This window comes from Anolis carolinensis, chromosome 2 (assembly GCF_035594765.1).
Source record: "Anolis carolinensis isolate JA03-04 chromosome 2, rAnoCar3.1.pri, whole genome shotgun sequence".
NCBI classification, from domain to species: Eukaryota; Metazoa; Chordata; class Lepidosauria; order Squamata; family Dactyloidae; genus Anolis; species Anolis carolinensis.
The window spans coordinates 289,148,965-289,160,612 of NC_085842.1; the positions used below are offsets into that span (position 1 = coordinate 289,148,965).

At 39.1% G+C, this 11,648-nt stretch overlaps 1 long non-coding RNA gene across 1 annotated transcript; it reads right to left on the bottom strand.

The window, feature by feature from the left end:
* Window positions 1-962: 962 nt before the first annotated feature.
* On the bottom strand, window positions 963-11,245 carry LOC134296731 (uncharacterized). The gene is made up of 4 exons (XR_010003569.1): window positions 11,016-11,245; window positions 5,785-5,858; window positions 4,158-4,267; window positions 963-1,113 (listed from the first exon to the last, which is right to left on the bottom strand). It is a non-coding gene; the product is annotated as an uncharacterized LOC134296731 (long non-coding RNA).
* Between the last annotated feature and the right edge of the window lie 403 nt (window positions 11,246-11,648).

The following is an 11,648-nucleotide window of genomic DNA, read 5'->3' on the forward strand; positions in this document are numbered from 1 at the left end:
GGCACCTCAAATATCCAGAAGTCACCTCCTCCTGTTTCTGGAGGTTTCACAGCCACAGGGTTAATCTATATGTAATCCCCATAGGACAGGGAGAGCATTTAATTCATGTGCACTAGGACACTGCTTCTTAAACTGTGGGTACCTTTTGCTCAATACATTAAACCCTACTACTAGTTGTAGTTTTAACCATACTGGTACACTTGAATTTAGCAATATATTTCGCCTTTGGTATCCAATGAGGTTTGGTTACAGGATTCCCTATAGATACCAAAATACATGGATGCTTAAGGTCCATTATAGACAAAAGGATTGTAAAATTGTGTCCCTTATAAAATATGGCAAAATCTAGGTTTGGTTTTTAAATTTAAAAAATTCAAGCTGTGGATGGTTAAATTTGTAGAAGCAGACTGTACGTGTTTTGTTCATTCGTTCTCAAATTTTCATACATGGTGGCCAAATAACCCAATTGCCTAAGTCTTTCTAAACATTGCTTCACGTAAAGGAAACCCTACCATGTACATGTTAACTTTTGTTGCTTGCCCACTTAACATGGCTGGGATTGCATGAGTGTTTTTCTTGGCACAGAAAATCAGTTCTCAGATAAAGAGCTCCCATAGGACTGGAAGAACATCTAAAGGACAACTTGACCAAATATTTACCATCTGTATATTAGTGTATTGGGCTGCATATGTATGTTCAGTTCTGTGTTGAAAGACTTAAGATATATTTCTGCTCTTGTAGTCTTAAACATCAACATTATTATTTCTTAGCACGTTTCTATTTGAAACAACCCTAAGAAGAGGGAGAGGTTTAGCAACAGAAAATGGGATTTATGCACACACATTAAAGAGCAAATGCATCCCTTTGTGGATGATTTACAAAGGGGTTCTACTCACAGATGAAGAGAGATCTGATATAACAATTCATTCTGCTGACACACATTGCAATCATGATGTGCAGTTTTTAATGTATCATGTTACATTAAGCTTAGCCCATGGTCTAATACCGTGTAACATAAATTTCTGTAAAGGGAGAAACATAACATGATGCTGTCTTTGAAAAGACACACACTATTTTTTCAGTTCACATCCCTTTTCTCCATGAATGCCCAATCTGAAAATCAAGGTGACAGACAAAAGTGGAGTGAATGAGCATCCACAAACCAGCATATTTTTCTTGGGTAGTTTTGCTCATTCTCACCTATAGTCAATGACTCCAGGCAGTTTTTATGTTGCAATGCATGAGCAAAGTTGATAGACATATCTTTTGGTCACCCCTAGTTAGACTTTATTCGGGGTCAACCAAGAGTAACCTAACAAGGATTAAGATAGTAAAATACACTGAAATTAATCTCAGGAGTGTTTGCTCCACAATATAGAAATGTAAGTTTTTAGAGAAGTTACTGCTTCTTGTTGTTATGGGAAAATGTGGTTTGCTCTCATTGGGAGGCTTGGGCCATTTTAAAAAGTGCAAAAGAGGCAGAAGGCACAAAAATGGCAGCCTGGCCACTATAGTACTGTTAACCATGTTAGAAGAGCTTTGAGGTCATTCATGAATATGCGAACAATAAATTAATTAGTATACTTAAAAAAAACTAAAAAATTAGAAATAAACATAATATGATACCACTGATTTTGCAAGGTGAAATGAACATACATTGGGTATTTTAAGAGCCTTCATAAATCCCAGCCAAATTACTGTGTACTTAAATCAACAGCCCCAAAACACCAGAAGAAATGGAATGAAGCCACACTTTAAATAAGGGGATGTTGGGGTTGGGCTCCAATACAGCATGGGTTTTGGTGAAGCAACTGTACTAAGGAGATTTCAGGCTTACAGGAATTATTGTAACAGATATTTAATTAGAATTAAAGTACTGTATTCTGAACTCAAGAATTAATTCTGTTCAACAAAACTAAATAAATCAATCAATCAATTCACAGCCCTTCCAAACAAAGATCACTCCTGTGTACACATTCCCCTCACCCCAGGTTTGTTTATTTCATGCATATGATTTAAGGGAGAAATCATTTTGGTCTTGTCATTTTTATGTGACGAGCCCTGTCATTAGCAAAGTGAGGCAACAGGTTTGGGATGTCATAAAAGGGCAGCAAATTGTTAATTATTTGAATTATTATTATTGTATTCTACTTGAAGTGTACCCAACATGTATTGGGTTCACATGTAATTCTCCAAAAAGGATCCAAACAGCCACCTGTTTTTCAGCACCACCGTGTCTCAAGACGTTCTGCTGCAATCGCATTGGAAGCCTAAACAGAACACTTCTCTAGGCATTTTCTAGGCCCTCCAGAATGATTATATTGTATGCTTTGGCTTGAATGCCACAACTTAGTTCATTTTAGGTGAGTAAATAGGGTTCTGGATTACAAGTAAATTGTACTACACAAATGGTCCTTGAACTGATTCCTCATATAATACATGGAGTTACCGTATCTTGTTTATCTTTCACACAGCTAGCCATGAAATATGTGTTAGGCTTTTCTTTTATGTTAACACAGAACTCATTTAAACTTTTTTGCTTTTTGCTATTTTTTACAGCATTAACCATCTCTTAAATCTAGAGAATCCCTTGATATTCAATATCTGAGTCTATTGTTTACAAAAAAAAAAAAGCTTTGAGTAGAAATATTGGAAGCACAGAAGAGTTTCATGATTCATGCCTTTGTTTGATGTCACTTTGGCTCATACCATAGCCACCTTTGATTATATCTATAAATCTCACCATACCATATTTCACCCACAATGAGGTCTTATTTGCAATGCTAAACCTGTCATTAAAAATGAATGAAGTCATTGGTAATATGGATGGACACTTCCAGACTTGACAAAATAGAAGAGTTAGTGTATATCATAATTTTTGCTCTCTGATGATTTCCAGTTGAGAAATGTGGTAAATATGAGAGAAGCACATTGCAACTAACTGAGTCTAAGAGAACCCAAAGGCAGTCCCCTTTAGAGTTACTCAGCTTAATCTCATTCCATAAAGATAGATAACTATAATTGGGGATGTGCAATATCGAGTGTTTCCATTGATTTCTTGAGAACTAGTTAAAGCTCATTTCTACACATAGGCGTGGTTCTAGAGTTAGTCATACATGGAGTATCTAGAAGACACATTAAAAGCAATGAATTTTAAATCAGTCACAACTGACTTAAATCACATTAATCAAATTGTGATTAATGACACACTTCGATGAGAAGAATCTCGTGGAATTGTATTATATTATCAAAGTCAATATCCTCTGTTCTGAGGTAGAGAAGGAGACGCAATTCAGTGGGAACTTAAGAGCAATATCAATATATCTTTTGAAAATAGAACCTGGTGAGTTTCAATTTGTCCATTTTTAAAAGCCATTTTAGTTCTACTACGTTACTTTAAAAGGGATAGTTTATGTTCCATATTTCAGAATTATCAAAGAAAAAAATACTAAAGGTGTAATAATCTTATAATAAATATTTCACATATTTTGCATATATATTTGTAAGTTATCTCTTAAATAAACAGGTCATATCATTTCAATACATTTTATTAGACATCAGATGAATATATGCCAGTATAAATCAGTTGATTAAAAGTGAGACAATTTATCAACTTTCAAACATTTCCCATTGTCTTTTATCCCTGACTTTTTAGAGACAGGCCATGTAAACCATCCAGCATAACTAGTACACAACCTATATTATTTCCAGAATAAGCTGCAGCTTACGCAAGTACTACAGAAGCCCCACTGAAATGAATGAAGGATGCATGGCAGGAACACTTGATAGATTACACTCATTTCCCCCTCTTTTGGGCTATTTTAAAATAATTAGCTACCTAAGTCTCATATTTGTCTTTGAAAAGTTAACCCATTGTCATTAAATAATCACCCCCATTATCTTCATTTTTATTCTAATTTTTCTTCCCCAAGGAGCCGGATTGTATTAGAGAGAGATGATACTGAACAAAGCCAGTCTAAAAGTGCATAGATACAGGCTGCCATCTGTGTGGGTTTGACTGATCACATGCTTGAATGCAAAGTTTAAATACTGCTAAAGGGAATCCTCCCTTTTTGGCCACAAAGCCCTAACACAGACAGAGCTGCACAGCCGGGGTGATATTTTCTAGGGAAGGAACAAGCTCTGCCAATGCTTACCAGACAGGAACATGTTGTTGATTTCATACATAAAGGGATGAAGTATCATTTCTGTATATGCCACTCAGGCAAAGGTTCTTCCAGGTTTGTGTGATTGCCACATGTGGAGACTAAAATTAAAACACAGAAATACTAAAAAATCTGGCGCCCAAAATTTGGCTGCTTAATTTGAAAATAAATTTCCCCTCAGCCCTGCTTCTCCCTCATATATGCTGGTACCACTGAAATACAGTAGCTAGATAATACTTCTCTCATCTTTTCTCTTCCTCTGATGTTTCAAATATTCATCTGTAAGGTCTTATGCAGGGCTGTAGCCAGGGGTGTGTGTGTTTAGGGGTTCAATTCCCCCCCCCCCAAATGTTCAGGTTAAAAAAAACCTAGTTTATTCATGAATTTTAATTGAGTAACCAAATTCCCATGAGTGCCCACTGAAATTTATTGATGGAGCCTGATTTCTAAATTATTTTGCATTATGGAACTACTCTTCATGATTTGTTAAAAAAAGTTTCAACCCCCCAGAATTTTTTTCTGGCTATGGCCCTGGTCTAATGGCAGGGATTTCTCCTTTTGTATTTAACAAGAAGGAAGATCTCTGCTACAGGAGCATATAGCTGAACAGCTGAAATAATAGAGGGAGAATTATATGGCTGCTTCAGTGGTGTATTATTTTAAAAAGAGCCAGTGTGGTGTAGTTCTTTGAGGATTGGACTAGGTAGGACACAGGGAGACCAGGACTCAAATCTTCATTCAGCCATCAAAACCCACTGGGTGACCATGGACAAGTCATGGGCTCTCAGCCTCAGAAGAAGACAATGGCGACCCCCCTATAAACAAATCTTGTCAAAAAAAAACCCATGATAGATTAGCCTTATGGCCTCTATAAGTTGGAAACGATTTGCAGGCACACAACAACAATTATTTAATGGGATTTCTCTTCATCGTCTCCTCACTAGTTCAACTGTCTCTTTCTCAAGGGAGACCTGCATGTGTGATCCTTAACTGTTTTTATTTGTTCATTGCCTCAGGAACCCTTGTGGTTTGGAAGTCGATACAGAAATGCTTTCAATAAAATATATAAACAGTCATAACAGTAGTATAAGCCCATCCTAATTTCAGGCAGAGAAAGGCAGCAGTTGGAGGCAGCAGAATTTGAGTATCAAGAAAGTGCGCTAAATGGTTAGTTATTTGCTTTATTTTCTCTGCATTTTGATTGTTAGGGTCAGGAAAATTGATGCATGGAATTTCTTGTCTTAGGTGTTAAATTATTTGGGGTTGGGTATTGGGTACCTTGACCTGAGAGGGTAAGGAATTCTATTTGCTGTATCACGGGGGCAGCAAAATGTTGTGAGGCGCCTTGGTAATATTTGGCTGTAGTATGATAGTAATAGTAACAGTGAGAATAATAAAATAAAATAATTTAGTACTGTGATGTTCTTTTAACTTAGAAATGCCTGATTTGAGGAAGGACTCATGGAGAACAACACTGGGCTCATGGAGAGCATAACATTCTGCTGAGATTTCAGATGCATTCTGTTGAACCTAAATGTAAAGTAAACTACAGTTCAGGGCACTTCTCTGAATTATCAAGAACAAGGGTTATACACAGACTTTAAAAAATCATACTCACCTTTTAGATACTGCAGTCTTGTCACACAATGTTCTTGGCAATTTACTTTCAATATAGTTCTCTGGACTTTAATCCTGTTCATAAAACGAACTCGTTGTTTACTCCACAGTTTTACAAAAAATCTGAATTTCCTGGTGTATGGCCAGCTGTCCAAGAGGCAGGCATGTAGCGGGGGGGGGGGGGGGGGGGGCTTGAGGGGCTTCAGCCCCCCCCCCCCGAAATTCTCAGGTGGTCTGCGAGAAGGCCTTACATTTATTATTTAAACGGTTATGTTTATTCATATCATGATCTGATCACCATGCTCAATATATCCCATATGCATGGGAGTATTTGGATAATGATATAAAAAGGTTTGCTAGGGTAGATCCTCTCACATCCAGACTCAGCCCCCCCCCCCCCTGAACCAAAATCCCAGCCCCTCCCAAATCAAAATCCTGGCTACGGGCTTGCCAAGAGGTATTGCTTCACTGTGTTGTTGGGAAAGGAGTTAGTGGCAGGCAGAAATGGCTAGTGGGAGGTGAGCGTTCCCATCAGAAAGTGGTTCTTTCCTGGGCTGAACTTTAATATTTGTTAAGGAAGGTTCATATGTACAGAAACTTACATATCAGTATATCAGTATAAGTACACCCTGACTTAACAGAAAATAAGGTAAAGGTAAAGGTTTCCCCTGACGTTAAGTCCAGTCATGTCTGACTCTGGGGGTTGGTGCTCATCTCCATTTCTAAGCCGAAGAGCCGGCGTTGTCCGTAGACACCTCCAAGGTCATGTGGCTGGCATGACTGCATGGAGTGCCGTTACCTTCCCCTCAGAGTGGTACCTATTGATCTACTCACACTGGCATGTTTTCAAACTGCTAGGTTGTCAAGAGCTGGAGCTAACAGCGGCCGCTCACGCCGCTCCCGGGGTTTGAACCTGGGACTTTTTGGTTTCCAGCTCAGTGCTTTAACGCACTTCACCACCGGGGCTCCACAAAAAAAAAAAAAGATGCAGCCGCGGACCGAGGCGTCCTCCTCTCGCCTGCCGGTTCCGTTGCATCTTCACAAGTTGTGGAGAGCGGTGGCGAAGCTGGGTCACGTACCCTCCCTTACTCGCAAGGAGCAAAATGTCCACATGCATGATGGGGGGGGGAGACAAAAGTTCATGGACATGTGTCCAGAAATAATGAGAAGGATCAGAAATGTGGACTGCCTCCTAACAATGAGATGAGTTCACCAGGGGAACATATGTGGCTGGTTATGGTGATCTCACTATGATGTGTATGGTACTAACAGGGTCACTGCAGGGTCAATGCAAACAGGAAAATGTGATGCCAAAACAATTTGTTTTCCACCAGACAAGCCCTTAAACTAGAAGTACTGCAGCAAGAAAGGGGCCTTTCATTAGGCAGCATGCAGTGCATGAAGCTTCAAGCAGCAGGATTTGGAATGGTAGACAGTAGTGATAGATTCCCAGCCATTCCCTTCTATTGGAGCACCAAGTATGTCACACCACCTGTCCTGTAGGGAGGTGGGGGGGATCCTAACTAAGTGTATGTTACTCTTGCTTATCAAATTATTGGTAACTGTTCACATTGATTCGATCAGAATATTGTACTAGGACAATGCATGGTGGTATTCATTCTATGCATCCCTGTTTGTAATTTATAAAGTGGGCATTGTTTTCAAGCATACTCCCAATCTCCTAATGTGATATCAATGTGTGGGCAGTTACCCAGAAGAATAATGCCAATATTAAGGCAGAAAATAGATTGGAGGTGTTTGTGTGGCAAGCTTATTGTAATGCAGTTGCCATAGTGTTTCTATGTAAGGGAAGAGCAGAAGATTCAGACACACCATATTCAGAAACTTAATTGCAAGGTAGAGAAATAATAGTAATGCAGGTTATGTAGAAGTAAAAATTGTAGTGAACTGAAATGATGGGAAATGAAATGGAAAAAGACAAATATATGTGTGAAAAACAACATGTAAGCTCATCCTGAGTAGAGTTACAATGGGATAACAGAAAAGCTTAGTGGCAAAACCTATCTCTATCTATCTATCTATCTATCTATCTATCTATCTATCTATCTATCTATCTATCTATCTATCATCATCATCATTATTATTATTCCCTGCCTCTTTCTCTCAGGGCATCTATCTATTTATCTTTTAATATTCAGTAAGTAATACAAATCTAAATTTGAAATACCCAAAAATATTAGGAGAAGGGGAATATATGGATGGACTAGAAACCTGAGCCAGAAACTAGCCAAGTTACTGAAAGTGTAGCCAAATTTGAAAGCAGAAGGCAGGACTAACGCAAATGAAAGTTACATACATGGATGTGCTGATAAGTAGTGGTAAATAGAAAAACATGCAACAGAAAAGAAGCAAAAACTATATTGAAATTTTAAAAGCCTTTATAAAAGTTGTTCTTGGCAGGAGTAGGGGAGATCAGGATTTGTTACTGGTCATTGCAGGTTCTTGAATGCATAATGTGAATAGTTATTCCTAATGCAAATTCAACAGCAGTAATTCCCAAAACATATAACCTGTTTAGAGTTTTCCTCAAACTATCTTGCTATCTCTGATACAAATAACACATACTATTTCAGTAAAAGAAGTACGTTACTGAGGGAAGAGTCAACTGACCATCCCATCGGCTGCTGTCTATGCACTGGGGATATGATACCATTTTAACTAAGTAACAAAGGAGCCCTGGTGGCAAAGTGTGTTAAAGCACTGAGCTGCTGAACTTGCAGACCGAAAGGTCCCAGGTTCAAACCTCGGGAGCGGCGTGAGCGGCCGCTGTTAGCTCCAGCTTCTGCCAACCTAGCAGTTCGAAAACATGCCAATGTGAGTAGATCAATAGGTACTGCTCCAGCGGGAAGGTAACGGCACTCCATGCAGTCATGCCGGCCACATGACCTTGGAGGTGTCTATGGACAACACTGGCTCTTTGGCTTAGAAATGGAGATGAGCACCAACCCCCAGAGTCAGACATGACTGGACTTAACGTCAGGGAAAACCTTTACCTTTACCTTTTTAACAAATTATCTCAAGACCTCTTCCCATTAATTTCTTTCCAGTTCCATCTCCTGTCCTCCTTATAGAAACCCTTCATTGTTAATACTAAAGTTCTGGCACAGAAAAATTGTATTAATACTATTTGGGATCATTGGTATTCTAAATTATACACAAAACAGTTGCACAGAAAATTTCCCTTGTTGGAGAGGAAATGAAGCTTGGGAAACCATACTTCCAAAGATCACAATGCAGAATGCAGCAAGTTTAGGTGCACAGCTATTACCTCCCAATCTCTTTCATTTTGTCAAGAAATTGTGTTTAAAATGTATATGCGGAATTAGGATGTTCCAAATGTAGTAGAGCTAATAAATGCTATTTTTGACTTTGGCTTTTGATAATCTATAAGCATTTTTTTCACTTTCTGTTTTCTCTCTTTTCTGTGTTTCCCATCACAAGAAAGACCAAAGGGTTAAAGTTTTAGTAGGATGCATGAATAGGAATGAGAAGTATATATGACTCTGTGAAAATTACTTCCTAACCCGTTTCTTCGAGGCTAGAAAAGTGACCTTTACCCATCAAAGTCTTCTAAAAGGACTAAAGTAAACATTTAATGGAATTGAAACAATAATGGGACATTATTCTAGTAAGTACATCTTGGTCCTGTACAGCAAGTTTTACAGTAATGCTCTTACTTAAGTATTTATTGGTCTCTCAAACAGCGAGGAGGGAGGGGAAAGGTGCAGTTAAGAGAACTGGCTAGTCAGCGATAAAGAAAATATACTATAGATTCCAATAAAACAAAATGAAGCACAGAGATTTTTTTCCTCCCTGGATGGCATATTCTCCATGCACATTCCAACTTGTTGTTAAAAGCCACAATCCAGAGGTCTGTCGGTGGAAGAAAAATAATCTTGCACACAGCTCTGTGTGGAATTCGGTATGACAAATGTATTAATGGAAAATCGCTTTTTAAATGGCTTTTTAAAAGAATTAGAGCAGAGACAAGCAACTTCCCATGAATGGGAGGAACATTGTGGACCACTTTTAACCCACTGAGATCCACAATCTGGTGCTGAATTTTGACAGTCTGGTAGCAGCAAAAAAGTTTCAATTTCTTTTGTAAACATGGCATATGAGGAGTGCATATCTTTTTTTTACAGCAAAATCACACTTTTAGTAGGTTTTCAGGAATGAGATTGGTTTAAGGCCTTCTGTACCTTTCTTTTCCAGGAAAATTGTAGCTTTTTGGGGGGGGGGGGGGTTATTGCTGTGTTGCTAAAATCACCATGGTCAACAGTTTGTCTGGCTTGGCTCAGCTGCTGCTGGGTGCTTGGAAGGGGTTAATCTGACCCAGCTGCTTGGAAGGGGTCAAACTGACCTTCCTTCTCAAGAAATGCATTACAGACTTCTGTGATGATCTGTACATGCTTGAGGTAATGAGCAGAAGCTGAGATCTCTGGCTAAATAAGGGATCTGGAAGAGATAGCTCTTCAGTAGCAAATAACCTCGTAATTTCGTACTCATGACTTGGACCTTGACTTTTTCCCTGGATTAGAACTCTGTTTATACCTCTGTTGTCCTCCCAACTCTGTTATACACCTGCAACACATGGACCATCTACAAACTTCACTCTCAACTTCTGGAACGATTCCAATAGCATTGCCTTCAAAAAATCCTGGAAGTTTCTTGGGAAGATGGGCAAATAAGTGTAAGTTTTCTGGAAGAAGCAAAGACCATCAGCATTGAAGCGATGATTCTCCACCACCAACTTCACTGGATTAGCCATGTTGTCCAAATGTTAGATCACAGTCTTCCAAAATACCTACTTTACGGAAAACAGAATGTTGGTGGACAGCAAAAGAGATTTTAAGATGGGCTTAAAATAACCCTAAAAATGTGGAATAAACACTGAGAACTGGGAAGCCCTGCCCCTTGAGTGTTCTAACTGGAAGCCATCTGTTACCAACCGTGCTGTGGATTTGAAGGAGAAACAAATGGAGGGTGAAAGGGAGAAAATACTAAGAGGAAGGCGTGTCAAGCAAACCCTTGTCAGGACCGTTTTCCATCTGGAAATGTATATCCCCACTGTGAAAAAACTTCCAGATCGAGAATAGGTCTCTATAGTCATTTAGAGAGCCATTGCCAAGAATATGCCCTTGGAAGACATTCATACTCTGCCACAAGTGACAGCCTATGATGATGATGATGAAAACTCAGGACTCTAACCTTTTTCCTGCAAACCTGTTTTTGAATCTGCTGCTCCTGTAACCTTGTCTTGGACCTTGTTGTTTCCTCAACCCTGGAATATGAATCTTGGACAACCTTCCTGGTTTTGACTTATGGATTTGAACTGAACTATGACCCTTGATTCTTTGGCTTGACTTTGGAACTCTGACTATGGTTTGTACTTTTGAATTCTAGAACGTTATTCAAAGTGAACTCTTGGCACCTGATTTTGGACTGCAAACTGGGCTACTGTTTGTCCTTGCTCCTAAACTGGCCTTGTAGTACTCTCGGCTTTTGATCTAGTTTTGTGTTACCACAGCAGTATGTTGTATTTCTGTTTTGTTTGTTAGAGCTTTGAAAAGACTCAAGGTCTTTTAGTTCTCCATTTAAGTAAACCTGGTCTTGGCCAATCCTGTGTTGGTTTGATAAAACTCTGCCCTGGTTACCGGGTGAGAACTGCACGGACCACAACAAGAATTCAGTGCTACAGCAGCCAACTTGACAGGAGGGAAGAGGTGCAAAAACAGGGAAGGTAACTGCACATTGGCCATTCCTGAGTTGGAGGAATGTGAATTTTAAAAAATGTTTGGAGATGAGGGTATGTCAACAACGATTAGCTATTATCTACATGCC